This window comes from Amphiura filiformis, chromosome 13 (assembly GCF_039555335.1).
Source record: "Amphiura filiformis chromosome 13, Afil_fr2py, whole genome shotgun sequence".
NCBI classification, from domain to species: domain Eukaryota; kingdom Metazoa; phylum Echinodermata; class Ophiuroidea; order Amphilepidida; family Amphiuridae; genus Amphiura; species Amphiura filiformis.
In genome coordinates this window covers 42,430,968-42,441,668 of record NC_092640.1, presented here as the reverse complement: position 1 = coordinate 42,441,668, position 10,701 = coordinate 42,430,968, and positions in this window count along the sequence as shown.

Sequence of the window (10,701 nt, the reverse complement as noted above, 5' to 3'; positions counted from 1 at the left end):
TTTTCTCATTTTTACTTCCTTTCTTTCCTCTTTTCTTTCTCCTTTCTTTTTCATTTCTTTTTTTTCATTTCTTTCTTTCTTTTTCGTTCATTTTCTTTCTCTCTCTTTCTTTCTCTTTTTTCCCTATTTCTTTATTCTTTCTTGCTCCTTTTTTTTAGTTTTATTTGATTGATTCGCTGAGTGCAGTGAATCGTGATTGATTGTTTTTCACTTTATATAATTCAGAAATTTGTAGGCCTGCTAAGTCTGTCTTGTTGATTTTCATCCCAAATTCGATTTACAAATAATTGTAATCAGGGGAATAGCAGCATTGATTTCATCAAAGATATCAAGGCTATAAATTCAAAATCAACACATTTTCCAGGGCGTAGATTGACGAAGTGCCCCCAATCAATTTTAAAATTTATAAAATCCTTGTGAAAATTGCCGAAAACGGCTTGTGGCACCCCCCCGGCATCCGAGCTCCGGGCACTGAGCTAAGCCAAGTTTCATAGCCTTTTCATGTCTTGACCGTGGATCGATATTCTATTGTAAGTAGGCCTACGTCCCGGTACGCTTGTTCATTTTCTGCATGGCTGTTTCTGTTATGAACTTACGCCCCTCTGAAATCAAGCGCATGAAAAACTCTCGGCTAACCTTAATGTAGTCAAGAACTGCTTATTGCCACCATGATCGTGCACTTCTGGATAATAGCAAAGAAGCATTAACTATATATTTTACAGCGATTAGAAAATTGTAATACGGGGTGACCATGGTAACGATGATCTACAGTATATGCCTAATGTGAGTAAAATAATCATACCAACGACTAGAGATTCTAGTTCATTTTAATAACTTGATTGAAAAAGTAATTACCAATAATGGTAAAACAGGGTTATCCTACTAATTTCGTCATGGCAAATATAATTAAAGGCCAATACTAGGGGAGTTAGAAGCACCTCCTTTGCATCCCCTCAGAACCCAATCAAACTAACCTTTTTAGGTGCCTGAAATGACCCCAAAACACAATCAGGATTTTCCCAAAAATATAAACTGGCCCCAAGGGGGGGAAGGGGGGGGGTCCAATATGGCGTCCAAAGTGGCCACCAAATGCAGGTAATCACTATAAATGACCATAATATGAATACTATTTCTGAACCAAACTAACTTTTTAGATCAAACTCAAGTTGATATAAAAATAAGTCCCAAGAGACAGTGTATTTTCAAAATGGCGCCCAAAATGGCAGCTAAATACTGAAAAAGATTATAGGTTATCATATAATTAATAGGACTTCTCTGAACCAAACGATAACTTTTTGGCTTCATATACATGATTTAGGGCGTACTATACTTCTAAGTCAAGGTAAAGGTAATAAAGATCCCGGCCATCAGTGTACTTCTATCATGACACCAAAAATGGCCGCCGAAATTGGCAAATACTAAAAATGACTACAAATTCTCAAATATTAATGCTTATTCAGTCAAATATATTATAAAGTCAAACTTGAGACATCTTTGACCCTGTGTGACAAAAACAATTATTGTTTCCTCCCTATTACATCAGTATAGGATATTTAAATAAATAAATGGCAATTTTCTATAGCGGGTGTCCGCCGCTTTCTTCTCACAACATTTTGTTAACAAGTCATAATGTACGATTTCCATCAAATTTTAATTTTACAAAAAATATTGAAATAACATATTCAGAAAAGGTTTGTCCGAAATAACAAAGTAAAGTAAAAATATCTTACTGGCTATTTTGGTCGTTTAACGTGGTGGGGGACTTAATGACATTTTGTAAATCAGGTTTGAAAAAAAAAAATGAACCAATTTAATATTATAAAATCGTATACGGTATTATGGCTTTAACTTTCCGTTTATGATATAAATTATATCAAATATTTATATTCATACGGTATTAGGTTACACAATTTTACAGAAGAAAGCAAATTACATCCAGCATGTCTACTCTATTACATGTACATTGTTCGACCCCTATCCGCAGGGTTTGCACTATCAATTGATCAATTAAATCACGATTTCATTCAAATGATTTGTTTAAATCACTGATTTAAATAAAATTAAAAAAAAATCAATTTAAATTAATTTCTTTCTTGAATTGACTGTTTTACTCCATTCCTAATGCTTATACAACTTTTGGATACAATTAAAATACCTCTATGATGTCATTTTATCTATTGCTAAAAATTCACCTTCAAGGTACAGTATTCAACATGATTTTCATGATTTTACCAAATATTTTCTTTGAAATTTTCACATGTAAATACAACAAATGCCTAGTGGATTGTGCATATATCTAGCATTCCACTGGTCTCGTTTGATTTTATCATTGGGTGCAGTTTTTAGAATAATAATAATAAAAAAAATACTGATTTTAATTTAAAAAAATCTGATTTAAATCAAATAAATCGATTTTTAAAAATCAAGAAATCGTCAATCCTGCCTATACGAGACTGCTTGAAATGTTCAAAATGTATCAACTCACCTATGATGATGATGAATGTAAAAGAAACCTGATAATCCATTCTAATATATACATTTTAACATTAGGTCCATCATCACAAATTTGTGTATGTTAATGTAAATTTTCAATAAAAAATATCAACGTGCTGCTGTACAAGCGGAATATGCCCGGTCATGCCGGTAGTCATTCCATTTGAGAATGGAGAAATGCAGAAATGAAATGCTTGAAAAAAATTCCGCTGTTGCTACGCGTCTTTTTGCGGCGCACTTTTCTCCCTGTTTATCAAAGGGTTCTCCCTAGAATTGTTGAGGGAATTGAACCTAATGTTCATGAGAATGAATATAATTATGAATCGTTGTATGGTGTCCATTTAGCAATCTTGATAAATCTTTATGTGAAAGGGATTATTATTTTGTATTTGTCGTCTTAAGAGTCATCACTGACCCGTTGTGACCCTTTTGATGATGTCATTCCAGCTATTTCGGTTAATTGTTAAAGACCATAGGTAAGAGATCCTGTACACTCGTTGATTCCATCTATACATCGTGTCTTCTGTCTACCTCTTCTGCAATCCCCTCAATATGTGACCGTACAGCACGAATGAGCCGTAAATGTCCTCAATTGTATTCTGAGTTACAGTGTAAAATGGGCATGAAGGTCGTATTCATAGGTACCTCAATTTGGTGCTACGTGTACCTCATTTAATGAGATACACGTAGCACCAAATTGAAATACCTATGAATATGACCTTCATGCCCATTTTACACTGTAACTCAGAATACAATTGAGGACATTACGGCTCATTCGTGCTGTACGGTCACATATGACCTTGAACAATGATCTTCTCCAAGCAATCTCCATTAATCTTCTCCAAACGTGGACAAAATATTGAAGTTTGTTGCAGTCAATCTTCTGGCCTAATGAGGTGTGATCTCCCTGGCTTCTGACAAATGCATTTGTTTTGTGTTCTTTCCAAGAAATTCTTAACATTTTCCGCCACCACCACTGTTTCAACGCTTGGATTCTAGATCTATCTACTCTTCCAATGGCCCATGTTTCGGACCCATATGTGGCAATCGGGAAGACCAGGGCATCCATGATGTTCATATTTTGTTGTTCTAGAGATTCCTCATATTTCCAAATGTCCATGAGTGCAATAACAGATGTTCTTCATGGCATGTTCAAGCTTCTTTTAATTTCCTGGAAGCTGCCTCCTTCATCTACAATGAGGGATCCAAGGAAATTGAAAGTATTAACAACATCCATACCCTCTCAATCTGCCTTGAGTTTAATTTAGGTTGTTTTATATTAAAGCCGTATGCCACCACGTCTATAACATAACATAGTTGTTCATCATAATGATGTGTTCATATTCATAAAGTAAGGCACATAGTAATATTGTACATTATTATAATGATAGTGAGACACAATTTCAAAACAAAAAATAATCACGGAGACTTCACCCGAACATGATCGTGATTTGGACCTCCCCCTAACCCCCCCCAAAAAAAACCCCCAAAAAACAAACAAACCCCAAAACAACAACAACAACAAAAAACCCTGAAAATACTGGACAGGACGCCGGAGTGGTTGTTTATGCAAAATATGCCGTAATTTTTTATACAAGAAAATAGGACCCATCAGTACCCGAAAGCCGAAACAAATTGGCACAGCTTGTTATCAATATTTTAAATACCTGAAAAGGGGTCATTGATATAACAAGATGGCCGATAATACGATCCACTCATGTTTTCGAAACGTACCCGTAAAGTCATATGTACTGAGTACCCCGAATCTGTATTTCCTAGTTATTAAGCTTTTAAGAGTATGGATTAATGTGCATGTTTAATAGAGAGTAACGAGATTTTAAAATACAGGGTGTCCCAGAATTATTTGTACCGTGTTTGCAAAAATAACTAAAAATAGAAGACGGGCAGTGTATCTATTTTTGATACCTGCATTATAATGCTGGACATGTCTCCTACTTATTCTGTTAATTTCAGCACGCTACCTTTATTTGTTTTGGCGTGGCATGCAATAATGTAAAATCGATGAAAAACCTGCTTTTCATTTTCAGCGCAAACGACTCGCATACCCTTGAAAATGGCACGATACGATTAAATAAAGAACGTGGGATGTTTGGCACAGCATTTCGACGACAACTACTGTTGGGGTTGCGCCTTAAAGCTTGCCGGACAGCTGCAATGTTCGCTCTAGTTCTTACAGTCTTACGAGCACCTGATGCTTCACTCTGCCGATTCCTGACAGTTCTGTGCTCGCCAAACTTCTTTACGTTATCGCTGGAACTTTACGTTATACACTATCCTTTGACTGGAACGCGTGCTCGCGGAAATCGTCTAATGAATCTTCTTTGCGTCTCAACATAGCTGCCGGTTTGCCAGTAAGTTTTTGAAAGAAATCCACGCTGCTGTACAATATATTGAGGAGCCATCTTTTCTGTACCACAACCAGTTCGACCTCTGCAAGCATTTCAAATGACATGGACCTCACACCACAATAACTATATTTAAAACTATCGCCAAAGAGAGAATGGGATTAGGCCGCAAATCCTTAATTCCATATAATGATTGCTTCGTAACGTCATAAATAATAGATAAATATCGGCTATTTAGTGGAAATATGAACAGGGCACAACTAAAATACCTGCATAACTTCAGCACAAATAACTTTGTGCTGAACGGTTAGTAATGTTACAGCTTTTCAAAATAGGTTGCGTTGTCAAAACTTAGAATTCACCATTTTACGCAATCTTCTATAACTTCTACTAGAAACGTCCAATTAAAAAAAAAAAAAAAATCTGAGAAAGCTAAATATATGTAAAACTTAAAATGTAAAACAATATGACCATTTAACATGCCTAAAAATTTCCATCTTTCCCGGTATAGATCATTCTGGGACACCCTGTAGAGCTTGCTTTTAAAGTGCAGAATTGAATATTTCGTAGCTAATTTATCAAGAACTAATTAAAAAAGCATTTTATTTTAGAAAGTAGATATGCCTATGCGTTTTAGTGTTGTTATTCATTCGGTGGTTACTACCAACGACCATTTAAGACCCCTGGAATGTTTAAGAAGTCGTTTAGTAAAACTTGTATATTCTGGTTGCTCTACGAAAAAGGTATACAAATCAAAACCACTAATCCCTCCAATTAGCTCCTGCTGATTTCCCATTATTGAACTATCAAAAAGTGTGCTAACAGGTTTCATAATAACATTATTACATAACAATTTTCTATCTTTTGGATTGTCTGCTGTGGTTTATCATTGGGGTGGGCTTGTCCAGCTGGAAGTGTTATTGACCAAAGGGGTTAATTATCAGTAATTGGGCCTGGATTAATCCCCTTTTTTGTAGCAATAGCCAACTATACCTAAAATTATATTGGCAGATAGTAGCGAGATTGCGATCATGCCATGTTCCATACGCCATACTCCTTGCATACGTTTATTTGCGCGTTCAAATTGCATGATTATAAAGGCAGATAGTAGAGATGTGTTCCATACTCCGCACTCCTTGCGTACGCTCATTCGCGTGTTCAAACCGCATGATGCAATTATCACAGTTCAAGAACATTGTAAAGTTGTTTTTTTATTTCTTCCATGGTCTGGGCTGTGCGTATCGCGTACACGAGCGTAAACACACGCTGATCGGCTTATCAACGGTCTTGACAACAAGACGGTTTACCCATTGTTAGTTGGCGCGTAGGGGAGGAGAGCTCAGGAGACCTCGCCACTACTACGCGAGAGCCGATTACCAGCGCGTACCTGGAGCACGGAAGAAATATAAAATTAACTTACATCATAATCAACCACAAGAGGGCGACTAACCAATAATCCAAACGGTCTAGTGTCTGTGCCCGGGTCTTATATTTACGTTAATTCGGCATGCTTTAGACTTTAAACCATGTTTAACATGCCGCTTTACAGCAATTTTATTTCAGCGCTTCCAGAATAGTATAGTTGCAAAAATAAAAACAAAATGTCGGTAGTTTAATAACCACTATACGTGCCAATAATGACGTTTTATTTAAAATTAGACTCTTTGTGGGGGAAAACAGTCACGTGCATAAACCATGGCATTCGGTACAATCAGCCTATTTCGACGCCTTACCGGCATTACAATTGAAGACCGAATTAAAAAGACTAGTTTGCGTCTGACGTCAGGACAAAAGCGCGACTTGATTGGTTGCTGACCTGCGCCGTACGGCATTTTTGGTCTGGTTGGACAGGACATCATACGCAAAAATAGTCTTTTTAATTCTGTCTTCAAGTCTGCAATTTGTGTCCAAAATGTTAAATCGCAATATCTTGTTATACGGCCGATCACACACATTTCATCTGTTAATCTGCGCGGATCGAACCTCACGTATGAATGAAGTTTTTAAAGTTGCAGTAAATTCTATTAATATGTAGTTATTCAGTATATGGTCAATTCCAGCGAAAGCGGGACAAAATTCTCTCTATGTTAACTTTCCACTTTAAAATGTCATTAATAAAGGAAATCACGTTATTGATGGAGCATATCATGTCACGTCCAATGTGCTCTCTTTGTACATATAGGCCTTTACTAGCAAGTCATACCAGGGGACAAGTTACGATAGCTTAAATGAATTGGCGTTACCCACGAATTCAAAGATAAAGCACCATATATGTCATTGAATGTCCTTCAATCAAAATGAAATTATTACCGTTAGAAAAACGTTTGCATGATCTCTCATCATATGTAAAACGATTGAATTCCACCAAAGTTTGTGGACTCTAGAGGCCATTAAGTCAATTTGGCTAATAATTTTGTTACCCGCGTATCAAAAATAAAATGATCGTCCTGAAAAATGTTAAGTGAATATGCCATAAATGACTATATCATGAAACGAAGTTTCGTTCTATAATTCTAAGGTCCAAGTGATTATTTTATGCAAATACGTTTTACCCATAAAATTCCATAAAGTCAAATTTGACGTTACCCACGTATCAACTGTTACCCACGAGTCCAGCAAATATAATTGCCATAACTTAAATTAACATTTAATGACTTTGGACACTGAATTTAGTTTGACAAGCGCTTAAAATTGTAAATCGTAAAAATACGTTCACCGCTTTAAAAAAGAATCTACGACGGTTTAAACTTGTGTTACCCACGAATCCCGAATAGATGTTAACCTTGAAAAATAAGGAGATTGTTTATTTTAAGTTTAAATCAGCACATATTCAAGCCATGGGTATGCTATAATTTTGACAGTACTTACAGTTTATACACCTAAGAAACGCAAACCCCAAACGGTACTATAGTACTTATAGCTTTACCCACGAATTCGGCGTTACCCACGAATCCAAGGATTTACTCGTAAATTATATGTTTCTTATGCATCTTAACATTTTGAAAACATGCGAAATAGGTTCCAAAACAGTCCTGTTTGATAGCGTCCTCTTCAAGGTATACTGAAGCTGTATCATGAAGTTTTGATTGATTATCCTAAATTACCATTTTTTGGGTAAATGCAATTGGGTAGAGAAACGGGAATCATTGAAACACAATGGAGGAATAACCGCATGGTGGTTTCCAACCTTCTGTAATATTTTCTATTTTGCCGCTTACCAATACATACCTTCAAATATGTGTTACCCACGAACATTTTGGTTACGAACGAATCCCTACTTAAATTATAGTTAACAATGTATTGATAGTGTTTTAGTTCATAGGAACTGTCAAACACGAGTTAATAGAATATTGCTGCATGAAAATATGGAATGATTTTACTAAAATAATAATATAAAACTGTTTGCTCTGTCTATTTGAATTTGGCAACTTCATTATTCTCAAAATTTTTATACCCAAAATGCCATAATGATCCATTCTAAATATTCCATGTAGTCTGTATTTTGATTAAAATTCATTTTAGTGCCATTGCAGCCTGAAGTATTGACATACGGAAAAGTATTTTTATTTTTATTTAAAAAAATTAATAGGAATTGCTATTTTCAGACGCTGTTACCCACGACTCCATCCGAGATCCTCATCCTACGACGAGATACAAAATCTAACTTTATATTTATATGAAGCATTTATTCTAATCTTTCGAAATAATACAGTAATGTTAAATGACAGCCACTTTGGAAAGAGTTCGAAGAATTGACACAATCTTAACTGTACACCTGGTTCTTTCTTAAAATTTGTAATAACCAAAATATTTCTGTATAGATATATGTAATAAAATTCTATTTTACGTTCAAAGTCTTCACCGATTTCTAGTGTATATGAGTCACACATAAAATATTGAAAGATATTAAAGAAAGTGCAATTTTATGGCGTACAACAGGTGAAAAATGCTTGAATTCGTGGGTAACATGCATATGCGCATTTAACACTTTATTTGGTCTAGCAAGAAAAGTTATTTTTCAATCCGATGGCACTTCCACCTGATGATTCACTAGACATGATCGTCTCATTTGATAAGTCTAGAATTGAAAAGGAAAACATTTTCAAAATGGCCCCCAGAGAGAATTTTGGCCCGCTTTGGCTGGAATTGACCATATAGGAAGGAAATCTGCTCGGCTCTCATGGGAATGTTTGTTTTGTTTCATGCATTTGGGGGTCAAAATGTCGGGAAAATCAATATCAATTGTCATTATTCTTATCGTTGATCAATATTCACTTCCTTAGTTGAAACATGAAGAGTTAACACATTTTTAAATGCCCCGCCAAGTTGTCCATTTCAACGGTTAAGTTAGATTAGGGTTAAGCTGGTCATCTTCGTAACATCTCACCTTTTGAACATGCCAAGGTTACAAGAGACTTCATCTTGATGGACGATAATGCAACTCCACATAGGGCTAGGATAACCAACCAGTTTCTGGAACAAGAAGGCTTCAACCGTATGTTATGGCCTGCCAAATCTCCAGACCTGAACCCGTTGGAGCATTTGTGGGGACATTTAAAATACCGGGTAGACAAGAGGATCAAGGCAACAACAACTTTGATTGGACTGGAACAAATTCTGAGACAGGAATGGGCAGCAACAGACCAGGGACGCATCAGACGTCTTGAAAACAGTATGAGGCGGAGGCGCTTATTCAGGCAGAAGGAAGCCACACCTGATATTAACCGATATGAAAGTGAACATTACAACAACAGTTACAAGAGACATTTGTAAAAACCATTAAATCACATGAGTTTAAAACTGAAAATATGTGTAATGATATCTGAGTGTTTTTGTTGTAAGTGCAACTTTCAAATCTGGACCTTACTACATTGAATTGACCGGTGTTTTATTGTTTTCTGGGCTATCGTATCAAATGAGGTGTCAAAATGCGCAGATATAAATTCTGCTTCCAACACATTTTACAGATTTGTAATACAATAGCCCATTTTTGAATAATGGCCATTATTTAAGAGGGGTTAGTTACTTTTTTTGAGATGTTTATCATAATACATTATTAATGTAGTCAAGAACTGCTTATTGGCACCATGATCGTGCACTTATGGATAATGGCAATTGGCAATGTAGCATGAACCTTCGTTTGAGTATATAGAACAATTTGACTTTACATTTTGCAGCGATTAGGAAATTGTAATACGGGGTGACCATGGTAACAATGGTCTATATACTTGATGATACATGTAGTAATAAAAAAAACCCTTTAAAAAGGGATGTACCGGGACAGGTATATTTTCATGTGAAGATTAAATAATCCTTCTGAAAGATGCTTGTAATGTGTAATACAGTAAAAATAACCTTGAAAACATAAAAGATGAAATCCACGCAAATCATACCAACGACTAGAGCTTCCGGTTCATGTTATTAACTTGATTGATTAGATTTGATTTGATATGATTTGATTTGATTTGGTACTTTAATAATGACATACAAACTACACTACAATTACAGTACTATTATTACAAAATAAAATAAATTGCACATCAAAATTGGTGAACATGAAGTATCACGAAATTACAAATCAACACCAAGTACCAAGTATAGCCAAAAAGCCTTGGGAAAAGCTTATTTCCAGTGGGGTCCTTTACAAGCAAAAGAAAACAGGAAAAAATGCCATACAAAAACAAGAATAGAAAACAAGAAAAACAAGAATGCACAAAGAATAGAAAATGAGAATAGAAAACAAGAATGCACAAAGGACGCATAAAGCAGAAGAATTAAAAAAAAAAGCTTCAATTAAATTGTCTTCTACTTTTAATTATTCATTGACACCAAGGTGTTAATA